This window comes from Lactuca serriola, chromosome 8 (assembly GCF_051521515.1).
Source record: "Lactuca serriola cultivar US96UC23 chromosome 8, Lser_US96UC23_V15, whole genome shotgun sequence".
NCBI classification, from domain to species: Eukaryota; Viridiplantae; Streptophyta; class Magnoliopsida; order Asterales; family Asteraceae; genus Lactuca; species Lactuca serriola.
In genome coordinates, this window is record NC_136415.1 from 330,810,544 (window position 1) to 330,835,227 (window position 24,684).

At 41.1% G+C, this 24,684-nt stretch overlaps 1 non-coding gene across 1 annotated transcript; it reads right to left on the minus strand.

The window, feature by feature from the left end:
• Positions 1-9,443: 9,443 nt before the first annotated feature.
• LOC145071554 (small nucleolar RNA R71) lies at positions 9,444-9,550 on the minus strand. Its single transcript, XR_013690562.1, has one exon. It is a non-coding gene; the product is annotated as a small nucleolar RNA R71 (small nucleolar RNA).
• Positions 9,551-24,684: the final 15,134 nt, after the last annotated feature.

Consider the following 24,684-nt stretch of genomic DNA (forward strand, 5'->3'; position numbering starts at 1 on the left):
GGTGGTAATGTACATAAACTATATTTAACATAGTTTATTCAAATGTTTGTATGTAATGGATGTATTTTGATTATAACAATTTGTTATCTTCTATGTTCTATATATCAAAATCCATTTGTTAACTGATGCATGTCTATATACTAAGACAAAATGTCATTTATTGCAATAACATATATTCACATAAAGATATACACCTTGCTCTACATGTTACAAGGTGAAATGAAATTGATAGCATTTTTCTGTTGTTAACATTTTCTATTACCGCTCTTAGAAAATTTGTAGAAAAATCATCAAAGGTCCAAATCAATATCTGTAAATTCTGAGAGTTTGGAAATTGAGTCTAGTTTGTTCGTAAATTTTCTCATGATTTTTAGTGATCTCCAACATGTGTGAAAAAGTCCATAATCACAGACTGGTCCGGATTGGTTCTTGAAATGATAGACTATTTTGTAAAAATCACCATAAATCGTAGAAAAATCGTGTGGCGATGTGCGCGTAGTCATTTTAAAGCTAAGAACCGGAACTACTTGAAACAAAAACAGTTTTGAAAGATAAAATGTTTAGGTTGATCAAAACATTCCGTGAATGGAGACCAACTTTTCTGATGAAAGCTGTTAGAAGAACTTAGTGGTGGTCTTGGTGTTTTAAGTTGTATTCCCCCCCCCCCCTTAAAACTCAAGAAAGCATAAAAATATAGGGGTATGAACTCACCTTTTGTGATTTCAGAGGATGGATGTTGAAGGAGAGAAGTGTTCAACTCAAGAACACTTGAAGGATTGCGTGAAGATTCGAGAATCTAACACCCTATTGATGGAGTTTGTGTAAGGAATCAATGATTTGAGGAAAAGGAAATGTAATAACCATAAGGAGGGTGATGATACTACCAAATGAAGGAGAAAATCTGGAAAATGCCTTGGAAATCTCGAATTTGTGTGAGAGAATTTGAGAGAAAAGTAGGTTTGATCTTTGGTGGAAATGAGAGAAGTGAGTGAGAATGAGGAGAGAGGGAGGAAGTTGTTCCAGCTCTAAAACGTGGGAATGGCTAGAAAAGTGATGAGAAAGTACCTTGACATGACCAATGTATGGTGGGAGGAGTGGCTGGCCATAGAGTGGGTGAGGGGGGGGGGGGGTTGCTTGTGTCATAAAGTAAAGCAAGGTCAACACTCCACCTTAATTACTCCAACCACTAAATCTTGGATAACATTTGCATTAAAAACATGATTAATTAAGACATATGGGTCTTAATATGTTAAAATAAAGTTTCTGGTGAAAATCCCTCTTTAAAATGATGAAATACGGGCTTAAAACGGAGTCGTGGTTGAAAACCGGGAAAAATTGGGCTTCCTGCGAGACCTCTCGGTCCTCCCCGAGGTTTGGTCCCTTCTGGTCATGGACCGAAGGCGAAATGGAGCGAAAGAGGGTAAGAGGCAAAATATGCCGAAAGTATCTTCGGTCCGAAGGTGGCTTCGGTTCTTCATGCGAGGTTCCGGCCCGAAGGCGTCGGCTTCGGTCCTGAGGCTTCGGGTTCGAACCTGGGGTTTCGCTTCTCAGCAGTTCGGTCCACAAGGGGACTTTCGACCCTAAGAGGGTTTGGCCCTATAGAGTAGGTTTCGGGTCCTTCAGCCTATTTTACTCGTTTTTACCCCGTTTCAAGCCGTTTTTGACCCGGTTAAGGGTCGGGATGGCCCAAATGATTACGAAAAGTTACGGGAACTTTTGAGAGAGATTCGGGAGAGATTTGGGAGAGATTTCGAATAGAGAGAGATAGAATGAAAGAGATTTAGAGAGGTTCCATTTATGACCTTTTTGAGCATCCGGCTTCGCAACGCATGGTCCGTAAACCCCGTTAAGCCATGTTTAAGGATCTTACACACTCAAGATGAGTATGCAACAATGTTTTATCGATTTGGTTCATTGTTTAGCACTATCAAGGCTAAGGAAAATTAAACACACGAAATTTCCAAATGATGTTCTCTCATTAAAATAGCGAGTTGTACAGTAATTACATAACGTAAACCCTAATATACAAGGGTTATTTGAGTCGATCGGTTTGACTCGTTGACTTTTTTTGACTTTGACTTAACCCGAAATTGACTATTGTCACATCATCCCCCCGCTAGAGGGAATTTCGACCCAAAATTTACCTTCTGACTGGAACTTCAAGAGTTTGGGAAAAGATGAGGGTAATTTTGTTTCATTTGATCTTCGCATTCCCAAGTGAACTCAGGTCCTCGTTTAGTGTTCCAACGAACCTTCACTATGGGAATACGACTTTGTTTTGTTCTCTTGATCTCTTGATCCATGATTTCGATTGGTTTCTCCACGAAGTAGAGGTTTTCGTTAACTTCGATTTCGTCGAGTGGTATTACGAGTGTCTCGTCAGACAGACACTTCTTTAGGTTCGATACATGGAATGTAGGATGTACTTTATCAAGTTCTTGAGGTAATCGGAGTTATATGCTACTGGCCTAATCCTGGAAAGGATTTCGAATGGACCGATGTACCTTGGATTTAGTTTCCCGCTTTTTCCGAAACGTATCAATCCTTTCCAAGGGGAAAATTTTAGTAGCACAAGATCGCCCGCATGGAATTCCAAGGGTTTGCGTCGTTTGTCTGCGTAACTCTTTTGTCGGTCGCGAGACTTGCGACCGTCATTTGTCTGTGTAAGTCGTTTGTCTGCGTAACTTGTTTGTCTGTGTAACCCCTACTTCAGCCTAACATAAGGGTTATCTACACTTGCGACCGTAAAGAGCTTCGAAAAGAGCGACTTTAATGCTAGTGTGATAGTTGTTATTATATGAGAATTCGATAAGCGGTAAATGGGTATCCCATGCCTTACCAAAGTCTATCACATAGGCTCTCAACATGTCTTCCAATGTTTGTATGGTTGGCTCGCTCTGTTCGTCGGTTTGTGGATGGTACGTCGTACTCATGTCAAGCCTAGTCCCTAGAGATTTTTGTAAGGACTGCCAAAATCGAGAAGTGAATCTACTATCCCTGTCAGAGATAATGGATATTGGCACTCCATGCAGTCATACTATCTCCTTGATGTACGTCCTGGTTAACTTCTCCATCTTGTCGGTTTCCTTTATCGGCAGGAAGTGCGCAGACTTGGTCAATCTGTTTGGTTATGAAGTCCATAGTTATCCGTTCCAACTTCCACTTGGGTATATCCGGCTGTTGTAGTAGTCCTAATGGCTTCTGGTATTATACTTTGACCTTGGCGCAAGTCAAGCACTTGCTCACATAGGTAGCAATTTCAGCTTTCATGTTTGGCCACCAGTATAGCTTTTTGAGATCTAGATACATCTTATCTGACCCTGGATGGATGGAGTATCGAGTCTTGTGTGCTTCATTCATGACGATGTCTCGGAACCCGCCAAACATCGGTGTCCGGATCCGGTTAATGAGGTAATGAGCTTCATCGTGCTTAATTTCTAGGTTTTTATCGATCCCTCTCAATGCCTCACCTGTCATGTTTTCTGGTTTCAAGGCTTCAAGTTGAGCTTCCTTGATTTGTGTGAACAGGTGTGAATGGATCTTCATTGTTAATGACTTCACCCGACAACCCAAATATTCCTTTCTGCTTAGGGCATCGGCTACAACATTTGCCTCGCCTGGATGATAGCGAATTTCACACTCGTAGTCGTTCAGCAGTTATACCCATCTTCTTTGCCGCATGTTGAGATATTTTTGATTGAGGATATCCTGAAGACTTTTGTGATCGGTGAAGATAGTGCACTTTCTGCTATAGAGGTAGTGCCTCCAGATCTTTAGGGTGAACACTACTGCTCCCAGTTCAAGGTCATGGGTAGTATAATTAATCTCGTGTGTCTTAAGTTGCCTTGACGCGTAAGCGATGACCTTCCCCCTCTACATGAGCACACATCCGAGACCTTGATTTGAAGCATTGCAATACACCACGATGTCTTCGGTTCCTTCTGGGAGTGACAATACCGGCGCGCTGCATAGGGCTTGTTTTAACGTTTGGAAGGCGGCTTCTTGTTTATCTCCCCACTTAAACATCACACCTTTTTGAGTCAAGGTAGTGAGTGGTTTAGTGATCTTGGAGAAGTTTGGATGAATCTTCGTTAGTATCCAACAAGCCCTAAGAATTTTCGGATTTCTGTTGGCATTGTGGGTGCTAACCAGTTTTCGATCGCTTTGATTTTTGAGGGATCCACATGTATCCCTTTCTCGCTAACTATGTGGCCAAGGAATCCCACTTCTCGGAGCCAAAATTTGCACTTCGAGAATTTAGCATAAAGCTTCTCAGTTCTTAGAGTCTCCAATACTAGTCGCAGATGTTGGTGATGCTCTTCTTTGCTTCGCGAATAGACCAAAATATTGTCGATGAATACGATCAAGAATTTTTCTAAGAAGGGTCGATACACTTGGTTCATCAGATCCATGAACACCGCAAGTACATTTGTTAGCCTAAAGGGCATTACCACAAATTCGTAATGGCCGTATCGCGTTCTGAAAGATGTCTTAGGAATATCATCCTCTTGAACTCGCAGTTGATGGTAACCCGACCTCAAGTCGATTTTTGAAAAGCAGCTTGCTCCCAGAAGTTGGTCGAAGAGGTCGTCGATTCGGGGTAGGGGATATCGATTCTTGACGGTAAGTTTGTTTAACTCCCGATAGTCGATGCACATGCGAAAGGATCCATCCTTCTTTTTCACAAATAGGACTGGTGCTCCCCAGGGTGAAAAGCTCGGTCTGATAAACCCCTTGCTTAAAAGTTTGTTCAATTGACTAGATAGTTCTTGCATTTCTGCCGGCGCGAGGCGATATGGAGCTTTAGCTACGAGGGTAGCACCGGGAACCAAGTCGATTCGGAATTCGACTTGTCGTGCGAGTGGTACACCTGGCAGATGTTCTGGGAATATGTCAGGGAAGTTGCACACTTCTGGAATGTCTTTGATATCCTTCACCCCTTTATTCTTATCTACGACGTAGGCTAAGAAGGCATGGTATTCCTTTCGGAGATACTTTTGAGCCTTGACGCAAGAAATAATTTGTAGATTTGTACTGGGCTTATCGCCATAGACGAGAAGGGTTTCGCCATTTGGTAGATTAAGGCGGACGGCCCTTTCGTAACATAAATTGTCGGCACGATTAGAACTTAACCAATCCATACCTATGATGATGTCGAAACTTTTTATAGTGACCAACATTAGATCGATTTTGAACGAATGGTTGTCTAGAGTGAGGGTACACCCTATGTAAATATCATTAGCACGCTCAACCTTTTCGTTTGCCATTTCTACAACATGTGAATCTTTTAATGTTAGGGGATCTTGTTTAAGTAAATGTTTGAATTGGTGGCTCACGAAACTCCTTTCTGCCCCACAATCAAAAAGTACGCATGCATAAGAGTTATTGAGGAGGAAGATACCGGTAACCACCGTGGGGTCCTTGACTGCTTCTCCATGCCCTAAAGCTAGGACTCTTCCTGCACCTCCAGCTGATGGGTTTTGGCCATATGAACATTCCTATGTGCACATGAAAACCCTAATGCTTGGATCTAGGTTTCTCTAATTAAACATGCATTGGATCCAAGACTTCTAATGGCTAATAGAGTATAAGAACAATACAAAATCAGAGTTAGAGGCTTACCTTGAAACACTTGTTTGATCTTCTTAGTCTTGGAGCTTTAGAGTCACAAATGTGACTCCTCTAATGGCTTACAAACACCAACTAGCAAGAGAATGATTTGAGAGAGAGGAGAGGGAAGAGAAATCGGCCAGGGTTTCTTTGCTTTAGCAGAGGTGCCGATTTCCCTTGCCCTAGGGGTCTATTTATACTTGTAAGGCTCCTAGGGTTTCACCCTTAAACCCTAGTTGGATAATCTTTACTCAAAGCAATCCAAATCCTTTCCATGATAATCCCTTGGACGATTTGTGGCTTATCCCAAGCCCTAGAAATCGTCCAAGTCCTCCTCCTTGGATCCTGGATTACGAGTACTCTACTCTCATGAGCTCCTGACTGCTATCTACTCGCTCTCAAAGCATCTCAGCGGTAGAAATCTCCTAGGCTAAGGCATCACAAATCAGGCCACTCTAGTCCTAATATGTATACCTAGCCTACTCTAGCATGCATAGTGTAACATAACACATCTCATAACATATAAAGTAAGGGTACTTTTGGGGATTCACCGTTCGGGCGCTGGCTGATCGTACACACGACTCTGCTCTGTTTGTCTCGAAACTATTTTTACTTTTTTCAAAAATTTTACTTCCTTATCAAAGTTTTTCCTCAAATCCTCAGTTTGAGTTCAGACACGCCCGAAGACGCATCCGAATCCGTCAAACCAAGGCTCTGATACCAACTTGTAACACCGTAAAAATTTGAAACAATTTTTCACTTTTGATAACCATAAAACATCATTCTCATTCGTTAAAACATTGTATCATCATTGTATCGGTACAAAACCCAAGATCAGATTATATATATATAAACTCCCATGTGCGTGTGTGTACGAGTCATGCCGGCGCCTTCCCACGCTCATCGCTAGTACCTGAAACACATAGCACAACAACTGTAAGCATAAATGCTTAGTGAGTTTCCCAAAATACCACTTACAGATATACGCCTTTCTAGGCCATACTCCATACGACCTTCCGGTCCATGTGTCTCAGGGTACTTCCGTCCGAACTCGGTAAACCTTCCGGCCTTACCCGTGTTGACCTTCTGGTCCATAACTCCCTGACCTTCCGGTCCATATCATAATGCCTTCCGGCCCATATCATAATGCCTTCTGGCCCACATCATAATGCCTTCCGGCCCACATCATACATAGAATACATATCACATACATAACGCATACCGAACATGCAACGCATATCATATAAAACATGCATCTCATAACATACAAGACCTTCCGGTCACACATAGGTACCTTTCCAGGTACAGTATAGTGAGAAGACTCACCTCGTATGATGTCTAGAATCTCACGTGCTCGATATCTCTGAATCTCGAAACAACGACCTAGCCCTGCCTATTCACAAAAAATAATTATTCTAATTATTTTCGGATTCCAAGGCTATGATACGTCCTTTTCCAGTATCCCAAAGAAGGGTAAAAGACCGTTTCACCCCTCCCTGACTCGAAAGCCCACATGTTGACCAAAACCCTAAAAGTCAACAGCAAGCAGTACACGGGGCATACCAACTCCTGTACGCGGGGCGTACTCTTGCATTCCAGAAACGGGGGATGATATTGCCATATTTATACTTATTTTTAGGACATATTTAAGTACATTTTTATTTATAAATTGATAATATGTTTAGAATAGTGATACTTATGACTTTAAATTGTTATTTTCAGTCAACATAAAGGATTTTTGAAGAGAAGGACCAAAAGCGACAAAATGTGGAACATGGGAGGCTTGAAAGGCAAGAAAAGAATAAATTCACGATAAACACTTAATTCACGACGTGGCACGAGTGTTCCAGAAGATAGACATCGCGACGTGGAGGATTTCCTTGGAGGATACGGATTACTTGAAGCCCACGACGTGGCACAGCTGGCCACGACGTGGTACGGGTTTTTGAAGATTATATAAGTCCTCCTGATTATTACGAAAAGAACAAGCTTTTGGCAGAAGGAAAGAGTTCCAGGAGACGATTCAGAGCGAAAGAAGGGTTCTGGAAGAGGGTTTTCAACACCAAAAAGAATAGAGGTTTATATTTTAGTTAAATAAAAACATGTCTTTCATTATTTTTAGCTGTGTTGGTTTAGTTGCTATGATGAGCAGCTGAATCTAGCTACTCTAGTTTAGCAAGATGAAGCTTTAAACTTATGGATAGTTATATTTTTATGGATTAAGTCTAGTTGGTAAAAAAATTACATGTGTTTGATTTGTATAACCTAGCATGCTATTGTTTGTTTATCTAATTGCTTGATTGCATGTTCTATGTAGCTTAGTGACCATTAAACTGCATGAACTTGTTTACCTAATGATTTAGTGAACATTGAATTGTTAAATCTAGGATTGACCAATCTTAGTTAGTAATTAGAATAAATAAAGCTTAGCTGCGCTAGAGAACGTATATTGTGATCATATATGTGTTTATACAACAAATCTTACATAGCATATTTGCATTCATAATTAGTTCTGTGTTTAATTATTTGTGAACATACATGGTTTGACATGAATTAGTTAATTATTGGTAAGTTAGAACTAAATTACTAATACAACTAAAAACGAACTTAATAAACTATAATCATTAGCTAGCCATAAGGGAGAAGTGAATTCAAACTAAATAAGAGTGTGTTTTCATTGAATTTGATTTAAGTTCATCTGATCTTGTAAAACCAGATAAAATCCCTTTTAAACTTGTTAATAAATTAGGTTAATTTAATAGTAAGTAAATTAATTAGAACACCGTTCCCTGTGATCGACACCCGACTTACCCAAGCTATAATGTAATCTGACTAGGTACACTGCCTATAAGTGCATAGTTAGCCAAGTTTGTTAGGTTATAAATATTAAAATTAGTGAGTACTTTTGTGCACATCAAGTTTTTGGCGCCGTTGCCGGGGAACAACTTAGTTTTCAGCTTATTTATTTGCATTAAATTAATCGATCCTTCTTGTGGAGTAAAAACCACAAAAAGTTAATTTTTCAGCAAAATAAAATTTTTCTGTCAATCACAGAGTCCACGACGTGGCCATATACCTGCCACGACGTGGACAGTTAAAAAAAACTAAATTTTTAGTTTGTAGTTAGTTTTTCTTATTTTAGTTCAGTTTCACGTTTTTAGTTTAGCAAGTTGCGGGAGTTCATGACCAGAAGCTCAAACACACACTTGGTGCCACCACTTGAAGATCCCGAGTCTGCACTTCACAATAAAAAGACGCCCTTACAAGAATTGAAGTCAGCTTTTTCTAGGAAGTCGGGAAAGAAAACAGGAGAGTCAAGTTCATCAGCGAGGCACAAGAGCAATCTTGAGCATTTGGATCATACACCCATCCAAACCGAGTCCGAAAGCGATACCGAGCCGAAATTTGAAGAACACACGAGCAAACCCAAGAACGAGCCAAGGAACGAGATGGCAGCGATTGAAGAAATGTCCATGTGAGCTTACAAGAAGCAAATCCGAGAAGATGTGGGTCCCGGTTTAGTCGAACCCGCAATACCTGCAACTGCCACGTTCGAGCTAAAGGGACACATATTGACTGCACTGAAGGACATCCCATTTTTCGGGAAAGATCATGAGGATGCTTTTAAGCATCTAGATGAAGTCAACGACATTGCGGATTACTTCAATATCCCAAATGTCAACAGAAACACAGTCTTGCTTAGGATGCTTCCCATCACTTTCAAAGGAGCTGCTAAAGAGTGGTTAAAGGCACTCCCACCGGGTACAATCACCACTTGGGCTCAAATGCGTGAGCAATTCCTGGACCAATTTTGCCCGCCATCCAAGATAGCCAAAATCAAGAAGGCAATAGCCAACTTTTAGCAACAGCCGAGGGAGTCACTATACGAAGCATGGGAGCGGTACAAGGGCTTGCTCAGAAATTGCCCTCAACACGACCTAAATGTGCAGCAAGAAATGTCAATCTTTTATGATGGGGTCAATGTGATGACAAGACAACTCCTTGATTCTCAAGGACCGTTGATAAAGAAAAATCCAAGGGAGGTCAAGGAACTAATTGAAGAATTCGCGAAACACTCTCGCGAATACCACAACCTGAGGCAAGATGGAATCAAAGGCGGTGAAGGGGCCCAAACTGAAGAAATAGCAGCTGTCATGGCCATACTAAATAATATGGATCGCAGGATAACACAAATGGACTAGTCGATACATGCCATAAGAGTGGGTTGTGAGAGATGTAGTGGTCCACACTTGACCAAGGACTGCAATGTAAATGAGTTTGGGAACAGAAAAGCTCAAGTGTGCTACTCTAGTGGGGATAAGTTTGATGAGGACTGGAGGAAACCGAAGAAGGAGTGGCTGCCATATGAACAGTACAAGAAGCAAAAAGAAGAAAAGTATAGGCAGACAGGTCGAGGCCTTTATGAAAAGGAGCAGCCACCAGCCGAGAAGAAACCCGACCTAGAGACCATTTTGATGAAGTTTATGGAAGCTTCGGAAAAGAGACACGATGCCACTAATTCTGCCATTATGGAACAACAAACTTTGATAAAGAATCAGCAAGCCTCCATCCATAACCTTGAAGTAGAATTTGGTCAACTAGCCACTCTAGTTCATGAAAAATTGTCCCTGAAGAATCCCGAAGTAAAGACCCAATCTCACGTAATGGCCATCGATACTGAAGAAGATGCTATCTATGAGTTCCTGGGGCATTGGAAGAAGAACCGCAGCAGCCCAAGAAATCAAGGATCGAAAGTGGAGAAATTACTGAACCAGGCGCGCCACGACGTGGCACTCCTCTGGCCAGGACGTGGCGCATGTCTGATAAAAAAACCTTTGAGCCTGTTCCAGCTTATCATCCACCTTTTCCATTTCCCACCCGAGCTGCACTTAGTCAACTGAAGAAGGAGCATTTAGAGTTTGTAAAGCATGTGAAGGGAATCCCAATTAATACCCCCTTTGTCGAGTCCTTATCCAAAGCTGCCGAGAACCATAAATTACTGCAAGACTTGATAGACACTCGAGGGCAATTAAAGAAGCAGTCTACAGTGATTCAAAGTGAACAAACTTCAAAAGCTGTGTTAGGTGAAACACCAGAAAAGATGGAGGATCCTGGACGCCTCCCTCTTCCATGTGAGTTTGGGAATAAAATGAAGGTTAATGCTTTAGCTGATTCTGGGGCTAGCATTAATCTGATGCCTTTTTCATTTTATCAAAAATTGGAGATTCAAAAGATGAAGGATACAAAAATGAAGATTCACATGGCGAATCATTCGGTGAAACAACCTCGTGGCATCATAGAGGACATTTTGGTGAAAATTAGAAAATTTGTTTTTCCAATAGACTTTGTAGTCTTGGACATGAAAGAAGATCCGGATGTTCCAATAATCCTTGGTCGTCCATTGCTTAACTCTGCTGGAGCTCTTGTTGATATCCGCGAGTCTAAGCTCACTTTGAGGGTTGGAGATGAACAAGAATTCTTTGGGATAAAAGATGACTTTCAAGAAGATAAAGAAGAGTTGTTCACAATTAACAAAGAGAATGAACTAGAAGAACTGGAAAAACTTATGGAAGAAGAGATAAAGACAATTCATTGAGTCAAAAGGACAAAACCGAGGGCATCTGTTCCATATTTGATTGAAGTCATAGCTTACAAGAGTCCGCCTTCTTCGGTGAGCAAAGAGGATGAGGAGATGACAAGTGATGAAGAGGAGGTCACTTCAAGAATAACAAGGCCGGTTGTGAAAGAAGAGGAGGATGCTATGGAGTGCAAGGAACAAACTAAGGGCACAAAACGGAAGCTTGAAGAAGATGGCAAAGCTAAAAAGGAGAATTCAAAGAAGGCATATAAAAGGCGAGTTCAAGCTTACAAGCGGCGGTTCAGGGAACAGAAGATCTTAATGGTGCACTCTTCAGAAGATTCAACGTAGAAGGCACGGAGTCCAGCTCAAGACTCCATCAAAAAAAAGTGCTTCTCGGGAGGCAACCCGAGTTTGGTTGGCGTTTTCTTTTCTTTTAAAAATTTTTTTAATTAGGAAAGACATCAACTCATCATCTAAATATTGATACTTAGTAAAGAATTAGCTGTTGGAAACTTTAATTAATAAATGATATGCAAAGTAGTTAGTTAAAATGTATGATTTTAAAGAATTGTGCAATTTGGCAGTTTCCACGACGTGGGCATAGCCAGCCACGTCGTGAGTCGAAATGGAAACAAGGGACTATAAAACAGATTTAAGGTCCACGACGTGGGCATAGCCAGCCCCGTCGTGGCCTTTAAAAAGTCAGGGGGGACCATTTCCTTAAAACCCTTTGACCAATAATCCTCTTCCCCATACTTGAAACTGCCGCACGAACGGGAACAGCAAAACCCCACACCCGATTGTTTAATCTACTTCAAATTTCCTTGCAAGATCTTGTCAATTTACTCTACTTGGTATGTATTCTACTCATTATTTGTTTTTAGTTCTTCCAATTTCAAGTTTTCATGGTTAGGGTTGATATGATTCATGAAATTGGTTGAATCTAGTGGTTTATTTTAGATTGAATATCCCTTAAATGTCCATAGGAACAAACCCCAAGCACTAATTTTGGTAGATACGACATGCAAATTGACCGATCTGAAAACTGTGACCGATCGCGGTCCACGACATGGCATAGCCTGGCCACGTTGTGACTTCTATGAAATAGGTTTAAATTGTTTTAATGTTTTGGTTGTTTGCTGCTTTGGTTTGCTTTTATATGCAGAAATGGGACCACGACGAACTGTTCCACAGGAGGAAAACCCGATAGATGTAGCAAGTATACATCCCTTATACCAGTTTCCTCAAAACATTCCCCGACCGTTGTTAACTACTTACGAGAATCGGCTTGGATGGCTATACAATAGGGAGTTTGCAATAGCCCTAATTATCGAGTGGGGATGGCTTGGTGGAATGGGAATGGTAGCTGAGTTGGAACGTTATTGGTGGAAGACATATGTTGGTGATCAATTTTCTTTCACTTGTCATGGGTGGAGGAATTTATTACCCATCCAAGAACCCGTATACCGGGAATTTTCGGTAGAGTTTTTCTCTACCGTATGCTTCGAGGAACGCACCCTTGATTTCACCTACAACCGGGCACTTGTGTTTCGTTTGGGTGGTGTGTATAGAGAGTGTAGTCTTCGGGAATTCGCTTGGCGTATGGGGCTTTATACCGAAGTGGAGACTCAATCTCCATTTTTCATACCGTTCTTGCTTGGCTGCGTTCGGGATTTTAATCCCGGTGTTTTGGATGTTTAGTTCAGGCGGATCATTTCTAGCCATGAGTACAACACTCGTGACTTGAGTGAGTCATAAATTCGGAATCCTGTTTTCCGATTTTTACACCGCCTTATCACTTTTTCAATAAATCACAAGCACCATGGTGATAAAGTCCCCATTCAGAATCTGTTTTATTTATGGACTCTTATTACCCCGGGAGTTTGTTGTGATTTACCTTATATGTTGGCGAGATTCATGGGGAAGAAAGCGGCCAATTCTAAGCCTGGGAGCCCAATTACAGGGGGGCATTTGTACTCGCCTGGCTAGGTCATATCATATTTTGACCCATGACTTTGTGAGGAATCTTACTCGATTCCCGGACATAGACTTGACCATTCAAGTCTTAGGTGTTATGCGGACGGTGGTGAATATCGGGGGTCGTTTTGTTATACCGCCGATAGATGACGAGCAAGAGGATGCGCAGCCAGGACAGCAACCACCAGCCAGACCGCGGCGTCAAAATGTGTGGGCTAGAGGTGAAGTCGAGAGAGAGCGTGCTTCTTCGCAGTATGTGCAGGGAGTGCCCACCGATCCTTTTCAGAGTCGGGTGGGAACGTATTTGGATAATCTATGGGGGCATGCCATTTACCATACCCAACTTACTAAGGGTATTTATTCGCATTTGGGTGTGACCCGACCACCTTCTATGCCACCACAGTATCCTTATTTTCTGACATGGGAGGAGTTATGGCGTCCGCAGAATGATGGGGCAGGCCAAGTGGAGCGCAAGATCAAGATGATGATTGATTTTATTTCCTTTCCTTTTCATTTTGTTTTGTTTTTGAGTAGCTTTTAGTTTTTTTATGTTTGAATTTGGTGTGTAATGTACAACATTCTTAAACCATGATGTTATTTTTTTTCTTTTGGGTTGTTCCATTTTTCAGATTAGCATTGGAATTCTAAGGAGCATAGAAGGTTAACTTTCGACTTGTGTTTGTCTAGTCAAGGAAGCTTAGAGTCGTGAGTTGGAACCAACAATTCAAGATAAGTGTGGGGTATATTAGTAGGAGAGAGGTTACAGTTGGGAAATATATTTGCAAAGAAGCGTCTGAAACCATTTAGCCATTGGTCAAGTTGCTAGAGTAAATGAGACAAATAAGGTGTTTTCTGCTGAGGTCCAGTTTCCACGACCTGGACTCCTTACGCCACGTCGTGGCGCTCTTGTAATTTGAAGAAATTAAGCAGTTTGGTGTTCGCACTTTGATCCCATATCACGACGTGGCCAGTTACCTGCCACGACGTGTCCCAATTTATCATTGCCCACATTTTTACTTACAAACACCCACTTTGAAGAATTGAAGTTTCGAGTCATGTTCGTGGTTTATTTACGTATTCACCCAGTTCTACACCGAGTTTATATTTTTGGAAGTCCATATTCAAAATGCACGTTTTCCACACTTTTGGAGATGCTCACGCCACCATCCCAGGGGAGTGTGTTCCTTTTTCTCCCTTTTCTTTAATTTTGATTTATTTTTATGCATATAATGAGGGCATTGTATGAAATAAGTGTGGGGTAGGGGTAGAAAAAGTAAATTGCCAGAAAATCATAGAATTTGATAGTAAAAATTGAAAATTTTGAAAAATTGAAATTTTTAATAATTAAATCTAGTAGTAATAATTTGAGCTATAATTGCTAGTATTATGTGGGATGATCCGATGAAAGTTCAAATGTTTAGTTGAGCCAATACACGTTATAGTGCATTTGTGGCCTCCCTTATTTTAGTGAAATCATGGAACAAAAACATAACCCCGCTTGGTTTGAGGGATGCAATATGTTTAGCAGCCTAAACCTGAAATGTATCCAGGAAAATTATTATCATTAACCGATAAAGGTTGAGGTTGAGCGCCTCTGCTTAAGCATGTAGGTTTTGAGTGAAAAAAGAGAGGTACATGTTAAAATAAAGAGAGAGACAATTACGAGTAAAGTGTGAAGAATTTTGGAGCAAATAAAGTGAAGATCAAAAGATCAAAAAATTCCAAGAAATTCAAAAGTTGAAGATACCAGAAATCAAATTAAATAAGGTGGTGAATTCAAAGAAATCAAAGATCAGATGTCAATGAAACGAAGAATTCCAAAAGAGCTCCATAGTGGTATTAATGATTGTAATTCTAGATTATGTATGCTTAGGTTGCTCAACTAAAAATAACTTGAGGATAAGGAGGTTTTCTGCGGATTGATTCGGAGGGTTGCATAAAATGAGCATTGTTCGGAAAAAGTGGGCAAGTGTTTATGAAGATTGTGAGTATTTAAAGTATGGGGGGTATTTTAGGAAAATTTTAGACACAAATGCATGCATTGAGGTCTTGGCATAATGGCTGAACTAGAGTCGGATTGTTTTGTGTGGTGTTAGTAATTAAGAATTAAGTTTAAATTTGCTTGAGGGCAAGCAAAGCCTACGTGTGGGGTATTTTGATATTGCCATATTTATACTTATTTTTAGGCAATATTTAAGTACATTTTTAATAATAAATTGATAATATGTTTAGAATAGTGATACTTATGACTTTATATTGTTATTTTCAGTCAACATAAAGGATTTTTGAAGAGAAGGACCAAAAGTGACAAAATGTGGAACATGGGAGGCTTGAAAGGCAAGAAAAGAATAAATTCACGATAAACACTTAATTCACGACGTGGCGATGAAGCCCACGACGTGGCACGAGTGTTCCAGAAGATAGACATCGCGATGCGGAGGATTTCCTTGGAGGATACGGATTACTTGAAGCCCACAACGTGGCACGGGTTTTTGAAGATTATATAAGTCCTCCTGATTATTACGAAAAGAACAAGCTTTTGGAAGAAGGAAAGAGTTCCAGGAGACGATTCAGAGCGAAAGAAGGGTTCTGGAAGAGGGTTTTCAACACCAAAAAGAACAGAGGTTTATATTTTAGTTAAATAAAAACATGTCTTTCATTATTTTTAGCTATGTTTGTTTAGACGCTATGATGAGCAGCTGAATCTAGCTACTCTGGTTTAACTAGAAGAAGCTTTAAACTTATGGATACTTATATGTTTATGGATTAAGTCTAGTTGGTAAAAAAATTACTTGTGTTTGATTTATATAACCTAGCATGCTATTGTTTGTTTATCTAATTGCTTGATTGCATGTTCTGTGTAGCTTAGTGACCATTAAACTGCATGAACTTGTTTACCTAATGATTTAGTGAACATTGAATTGTTAGAGCTAGGATTGACCAATCTTAGTTAGTAATTAGAATAAATAAAGCTTAGCTGTGCTAGAGAACGTATATTGTGATCATAATTGCGTTTATACAACAAATCTTACATAGCATATTTGCATTCATAATTAGTTCTGTGTTTAATTATATGTGAACATACATGGTGTGACATGAATTAGTTAATTATTGGTAAGTTAAAACTAAATTACTAATACAACTAAAAACCAACTTCATAAACTATAATCATTAGCTAGCCATAAGGGAGAAGTGGATTCAAACAAAATAAGAGTGTGTTTTTATTGAATTTGATTTAAGTTCATTTGATCTTGTAAAACAAAATAAAATCCCTTTTAAACTTATTAATAAATTAGGTTAATTTAATAGTAAGTAAATTAATTAGAACACCGTTCCCTGTGATCGACACCCGACTTACCCAAGCTATACTGTAATCTGACTAGGTACACTGCCTATAAGTGCATAGTTAGCTAAGTTTGTTAGGTTATAAATATTAAAATTAGTGAGTACTTTTGTGCACATCAGGGGACGTAACCCAGTACGCGGTGCGTACTGGGATTACGTCCAGCGTACATCCCAGTTTCTTACTTTCTCATTCTAAGGTCTTAAACGGTTAAGACATAACCCCATATTCCAGATCTGACCATTTTAATACTTCTTAACCCATAAATTCGAAACCTTTAAGCCTTTTCATGGCTATAAAGGTTCCCCACACCTTGTAACCATTTCCTTTCTCCTCCAAAAGTCTAGATCTCATGCATGGCTCAACATTCACATCCAAGATTGCATTTTTATGAACACACAACTCATATAGTTTTGGAATATGATAGATCTAGGCTAATGGAGACTACTTGCTCATAAAGTCTCCATCTTGGGACCAAAAACCCTAGAAATTGGTCCAAAGAGTACATCATATAAACTACAAGGCAAGATCTGAACTTTTTACCTCAGGAAGACGCTCCAACCTTTGTAGTCCTTAGATCCACACTTGTCCACCAACTTCTAGCCTCCACAATGGTCTCCTCTTCTCTTTCACCACCTTGAAATGGCACTTTGGAGCTTAGAACACTCACACCCAAGCTAAAAACGAAGGAAATGCTCTCTTAGGGTTTCTTTCTGAAAGATGGTGGCTGAGGGACAAGACCATCTCATTCCTTTTATATCCCTCAAGTCATATTAGGGTTTTGGATATGGGTCGGTTACGCCCGGTGTAACCTTAGGTACGCTCAACGTACCCGAATGAAATCCGCGTACAAGATAAGCGTGCGAGTATGCGCAACGTACTCCTTGTACGCCCAACGTACTCACTAACTTAACACTCAACACCAACGACCCAATATGACAACTTGGAAAAGATGAAGGGTTAAATGGTAGAACATGAATTTCGGGTTGTTACAATTCTCTCCCACTATAACCAGACTACGTCCCCGAAGTCTTACTCCAAAAACAACTCCGGATGCTGCTCCCGCATCTTCGATTCGGACTCCCACATCAGCTCGGACCTCTTCCGATGCTGCCACTAAACCTGCACCAATGGCACCTCCTTGTTCCTTCGAACCTTGATCTTCCGATCCCGAATCGCGATTGGTTTGTCGGCATAATTCAGGCCCGTATCCACCTAAATATCTTCTAATGGCACCACTGCCGACTCGTCGGCTATGCACTTTCGCAACTTCGATACGTGAAAAGTGTCATGAATCTGACCCAACTCTGCTGGCAACTCCAAACGATAGGCTACCCTGCCTACCCTCGCGATCACCCTGAAAGGTCCAATATATCGGGGCCCCGACTTGCCCCTCTTCCTGAATCGGATCACTCCTTTCCAAGGAGAGACCTTCAGGAGCACGAAGTCGCCGACCTGAAACTCGAGCTCAGACCGATGTCTATCCGCATAACTCTTCTGACGAATCTGAGCGGTCAATAACCTCTTCTTGACCTGCTAGATCTGCTCCGTCGTTTGAAGCATAATCTCGGTGCTGCCCATCGCACGCTACCCTACCTCTCCCCAACAAATGGGGGTTCGACACCTTCTCCCATACAACAGCTCAAAGGGCGGCATGCCAATGCTCGAATGATGGCTGTTGTTATAAGAAAACTCCGCCAAGGGCAAATATGTGTCCCAACTCCCTCCAAAATCCAATACACATGCCCGAAGCATATCCTCGAGCGTTTGAATCATCCGCTCACTCTGCCCGTTCGTCTGTAGGTGGTATGCGGTACTGAAATGCAGCCTCGTCCCCAACACCTCGTGAAACTTCATCCAAAATCTGGAAGTAAAGCGCACATCTCGATCTGAAACAGTTGAGATCGGGACTCCATGGCGCAATACCACCTCCCTCACATATAACTCTGCCAGCCTCTCAGCGGAGGAGCTCTCACTGATGGCAAGGAAGTGAGCGCTTTTAGTCAACCTGTCCACAATCACCCAAATTGCATCGACACCCCTCACGGTCCTTGGCAATTTGGTGATAAAATCCATGGTAATCTATTCCCATTTCCACTCGGGACCTCTAATGGCTGCAGCTTACCAAGTGGACACTGGTGTTCAGCCTTAACCCTGCGACAGGTCAAGCATCTCTCTACAAACCATGCGACATCCCTTTTCATACAGGGCCACCAATAATCCTTTTTCAGGTCCAAAATACATCTTAGTGGCCCCGGGATGGATCGAGAATTTCGATCGATGAGCCTCTTCCATCAAGATGGTACGCGTTCCGCCCACAGACGGTAGCCATATCCGACCCTGAAAAGTCATAAGCGCCCGACTATCGGTAACGAATTTCAATACCAGCCCAACAACTCGCTCTCTCTTCTGACGTTCTGACCTCACAACTTCATCCTGGTCCCCATGGATAGCATCCAACACCGGGGTCATCAGTGTCAATCTCAAACAAACATCCCGCAATGGGGCGCCCTCCGCCCTTCGGCTCAGAGCATCGGCTACAACATTAGCCTTGCCCGGGTGGTACAGGATCTCACAATCATAATCCTTGACCACGTCCAACCACCTCCTCTGGCGCATATTCAGGTTGGGCTGATCCATCAAATACTTCAAGCTCTTGTGGTCTGTGTATATCGTACACCGAACCCCATATAAATAATGTCGCCACATCTTGAGGGCGCACACTGTCGGGTTTTGAGCAATCTAACACTTCCTAAGTGTGCATGCAACCCTAATAAACCTTGGATCTATGTTTTCTTCTAAAATACATGCAAATAATAATTTCCAAGGTTTCTTCCTAACTAGCATAGCATAAGGATTATGAATAATAAAAGTACTAGTAGAAATACATACCTTTTGATGATGGTTGATTGTTTGGAGTTTGAGAGCCAAGCACCAATAGTGTGAATGCCTCAAATGGAATCACAAATCACCACAAACACTTGGAAAACTTTGAGAGAGTGTATATACACATAGAAAATCGGCCACACACACAAAAACCACACTAGTGGCTATTTCATGCAACATAAGCATGTTTATATAGTGTGCATGGTTAGGGTGAAACCCTAATAACCCATGACCTTTCCTTTTCCAAGGATCCATGGGTTAAAAGCTCCATGGATCATCCATGGACTTCCATATAAGCCTAGCCCATTAACAAATGAGTGTTAGCCCACACCATATAAAACAATAGCCCACAATTTAATTAGTCTTCCTTTTAATCTCTAAATTAATTCATAATTAATTTAAGACTAAGACTAAATAAATAACTTCATATTAATATATTATAACTTACAATATATTAATAAACATATGTGTATAACTCTCATAAAATTATCCATAAATAGTTTGGGTGAAGTGCAACCCAAATGGACCATACCGGGTCGGGTCAAGTATGTACCAAATAAGTTATGGACTTAGACACCTTATCCAACAGACACTACCGCTCCTAGTTCCAAATCATGAGTGGGATATCTCGACTCATGAGGCTTAAGCTGCCTCGATGCATACGCTATCACATGCCCCCTCTGCATAAGCACTGCTCCAAATCCGGATATCGATGCATCACAATATAACACAAAATCCTCCATCCCTTCCGGAAGGGATAAAACTGGGGCCTCGCATAGCTTCTGGTGAAGTGTCTCAAATGAGGTCTGCTACTCCGGACCCCATGAAAATGCAACACCCTTCCGGGTCATCTTGGTGAGTGGCACAGCGATCTTGGAGAAATCCTTAATAAATCTCCGATAATAACCGGCCAGTCCCAGAAAGCACCTCCCACCTCATGACTGCCTCAATCTTGGCCGGATCGACAAATATCCCATTCTGGTTGACGAGATGTCCCAAGAACTGAACCTCTCGTAACCAGAACTCACACTTGGAGAATTTGGCATACAACCTCTCCGATCTTAGAACTCCAAGGATCTCCCTCAAATGCTCCTCATGTTGTTCTCTGGACCTCGAATATACCAAAATATCATCAATGAATACGATCAACGACCGATCCAACATCGGCCTGCACACCCTGTTCATGAGATCCATGAACGCAACTGGTGCATTGGTGAGCCCAAAAGGCATCACCACAAACTCGTAATGCCCATAACGAGTTATGAATGTTGTCTTCTGGATATCTTCATCCCGAACCCTCATCTGATGATAACTCAACCTCAAGTCTATCTTGGAGAACCAAGATGCCCGCTGTACCTGATCGAACAGATCATCGATCCTCGATAACGGATACCGGTTCTTGGCCGTCAACTTGTTCAAATCCCGGTAATCAATACATATCCGGTGTGAACCATCCTTCTTCTTGACAAAAAGGATCGGTGCTCCCCAAGGTAAGCTACTCGGTTGAATAAACCCCTTCCCCAACAGCTCCTGAAGCTACGAAGATAACTCCTACATCTCTGGCGGTGCGAGGCGATAAGATGACTTGGCGATAGGTGCTACTCCCGGAACCAAATCGATACGAAACTCCACTTGCCTCTCCGGAGGCATGCCCGGTAGTTCCTCGGGAAAAACATCTGGAAACTCGCACACTATCCGAACTTCCTCAATCGAACTTGGCCTTCCCGCGACAATGCGCGTGTCTAACACATAGGCTACGAACCCACTGCAGCCCTGCTGCAGACTCTGCCTCGCCCTGGCAGCCGAACAAAATGCTGATCCGCACCGAGTCCCCTCGCCATACACCGTAAGCACTCCCCCACTAGGGTCTCGGATCGTCACCAACTGACGCTCGCAGTCTATAACAACTCCAAATCGACTCAACCAATCCATGCCCACTATCACACACACGTTCCCCATTGCAATCGGGACCAGATCTATCGGGAACTCCACCCCGAAGATCTCAAGGATACATCCTCGAATCACTTCCGTAGCATAAACTGCTCGCTCATCAGCTATGGAAACTCGCAGAGGTCGACTCAACGCCTCTCGACAGATACTAATGTGCTGACTAAATGCCAAGGAAACAAAGGACCGACTCGCACCCGAATCAAATAATACCAAAGCAGGTACAGAAATTACAAGAAAAGTACCTACGCATATCATCATATAAGCACAATATCATAAAAAAAGATCAAATATGGGATACATACCAGCCACAACATCGGGCGCCGCACGGACCTCCTCCGTAGTCAATTGAAAAGCTCTCCCACGAGCCTTCGGAGCCTCGGCCTTCGCCGGTCGAGCCTCAGTAACCCTAGCAGCCGGCGTAGATCCTGTTGGATTAGTGTCTAAGTCCATAACTATTTTGGTATGTACTTGACCCGATTATGAGCATGGTCCTTTTGGGTTGCCTTCACCATAGCAATATGTAGGATGAATTAAGGAGAGAGAGGTTTAAATATGATTTATTAATATATTATGAGAATAATATATTAAAGGAGAGATCATATTGTTTAATTAATATTAGTCTAGAATTAATTAGGAATTAACTTTGTGGCTAAAAGAGATTAATTAAATTTAGGGGACTGGACTGCAATTATTGGATAATTGAGTTATTGGGCTAAGGAATGCTAAAGGAATAAGGGGTGAACGAAATTATGATGGAAGCCCATCATATTTTCGTCCATGGCCTTATCCAGAAGGTTCCATGGGCTGCTTAGAGTTTATGCTGTCCATTAGGGTTTTGACTGAAACCCTAGCAGCCCACACAAGTATATAAAGGACCCCTTATGCCCCAAAAACGTGGACAACTGATTCTCTAGGGTTTCTAGTCGTTTTTGGGCAGCCTCCTTTCTTCTCCTCTTCATCCAAGTTGCATAAGGTGTTTGTGACTCCATTAGAGGTGCAACATTTGAGGCATTAAGCTTTTGGAGCCAATCCAAGCAAGGAATTGATTGTTATTGATATATAACAATCAAAGGTAATTCTCTAAACCCTAATTCAGTTTATAATATGTTAGATCTAAGTTTATTAGTCTTGGATTCAAAGCATGTACAGTAGAGAAACCTATATCCAAGCATTAGGGTTTTTATGAGCACATAGGATTGTTCTTATGCCTAAAACCCATCAGTGGTATCAGAGCCTTGATTGGTTTCTGTTGTATGTGATGCTATGTTGAACCATTTACTGAAAACGATTTTTGGCCTCTGCCCGACCTGACTCGGTGAGTCAGTGGATGAACTCGGCGAGTCCACGGGTCAGACAGAGGGAATTTGAGGATTTAACTGCTGTTTTGACTTGGATTGAATGCCTAATTCGTTTTTTGAAGTTAAAATCCGATTTTTATCTTAAATTAGTGATTATCCTTGCCAAAACTATAGATAATTTCAAATCTTTTAAATATTGGTTGTTTATATGATAAATATGGATTATTTCAAATTATTTGGTAATTATCTAGTGACTAAAATAAGATTAGGTCAAATATAGATAATTATGAAATTAATTGTTTAATTTGAATTATTTGTTATCTAATCCCTAATGTTTTGAAATGTTTCAGAACTTGCCCTCATGTTTTGTAATTTAAAAGTTGATTAAAAGTTTAATTTTGAAATGTTAAATTCTAAAACCCTAGTAATTCGAAAAAAATTCAAATCACACCATTATGGTTTTGTTAATTAATTAAAGTGTATAATTAAAAGTGATTTAATAAACCCATAAAGTTTTGGTTTACATTTAATTAAATTAAAAGTATCATTTACTAAATTAAACCACCTAGTATTTTAAAAGTGTAAAATAAACCCTATACAATATATAACATTAAAAGTCTAATATTATATATGTATGAGTAAACAGTCAGTCTTACCGTTAGTAGACCTCATTCACGAAGTTGGTCTATAAGGGGTGTTTAAGGAAATTGCCTATAAAATGGCGATTGAATGGGTATCCACTCTTACCCACCACACTCTTGACTAGTGGAGGGTCGTTAGCCGAACGGGCAGGATAGGACAAAAACCTTCCATTATAAGTATAATGAAGTACAAAGTAACTAAATGCTTATACAAATTCCCAAATCATATTTACTTTAGGCAAAATGTGAAATTGTATGCTAACCCATGGAATTACACTTCATACCCTTGTCAAACATTAGTGGAGCGTGTGTGGTTAACCGACACACTAATTTGGGGATGACATTGGTGGTGAAGGGCGGCTCGATGCTTATCATAGATCAATGGAGTGTGTGTGGCTAACCGACACATTGATTAGGTGATAGTAGCATTGGGTGCACCACGTGATTCGTATGGTTATTCACACCTTGTTTGTGATTCTCGGCATCCCAGTCATAAATAGTAGGGAATAATCGAGATTAAACATGCCATTGAAAAGTTGAAGGAATCTCAAAAGATCTAGGAGTTTCAATTCATTTAAAACTTAAAATTCCCTTTCTTTTTTTGTGGTGGAAATTGGTAAATCGTCATTTGCCTACCTTCAAATATTCTTCAACTAGATTACAACATCCCTTTTCTAGGTTGTAGAGTTCGGTGTTGGATCCTGGCTTGATGTTTCATTTGAGTGTTACATCAAGAATTCTAATCAACATAACTTGAATTTTCTCCTGTTTTGTAGATGTCTGACTCTAACCGTGGTATTCCCGAATCCCAAGGAAAAGGTGTTCCTAATGAAAGTGGAAGCTTGATTCAAAGTGAAGGATCACTGTGGACTAGCTTGATTTCACTTCCTCCTCTTCCTTCCATTGTTCTCCCTAACCCTCAAGATCGAAGATTTGAAAGGTTCAAGATCACCGAATCCCTATTGGCAATGGAACATCAAGATGGTAAACCCGTGTGTGCTCACATCCTAGGGATGAAATCACACATTGATAGGTTGATTATGTTGGGTGCATCTATCTCCAATAAGTTGGTTGTGGACTGGGTTCTTCAGTCACTCCCTGAATCATATGATAAGTTCATAAGAGAGTATTATATGATGAAACTTGATGCAACCCTCATTGACTTGACTTACATGCTTATTGCTGCTGAATCAGAAATGATTTGGCGAAGTAATGGAGCATATTTGTCTGATAATTCAACCAACCATGCTTCCGTGGACACTCTAGGAGAACCCACCTGTTCCTGTTTCCAAGAGAAGGGGAAATGGATACGAAGCTGCCCGAAGGACCTGAAGAGTCTAAGAGATGGGAGAGTCGATAAGTATGGCTCTACTTCAGGTATAAAATCCACTATCTAAC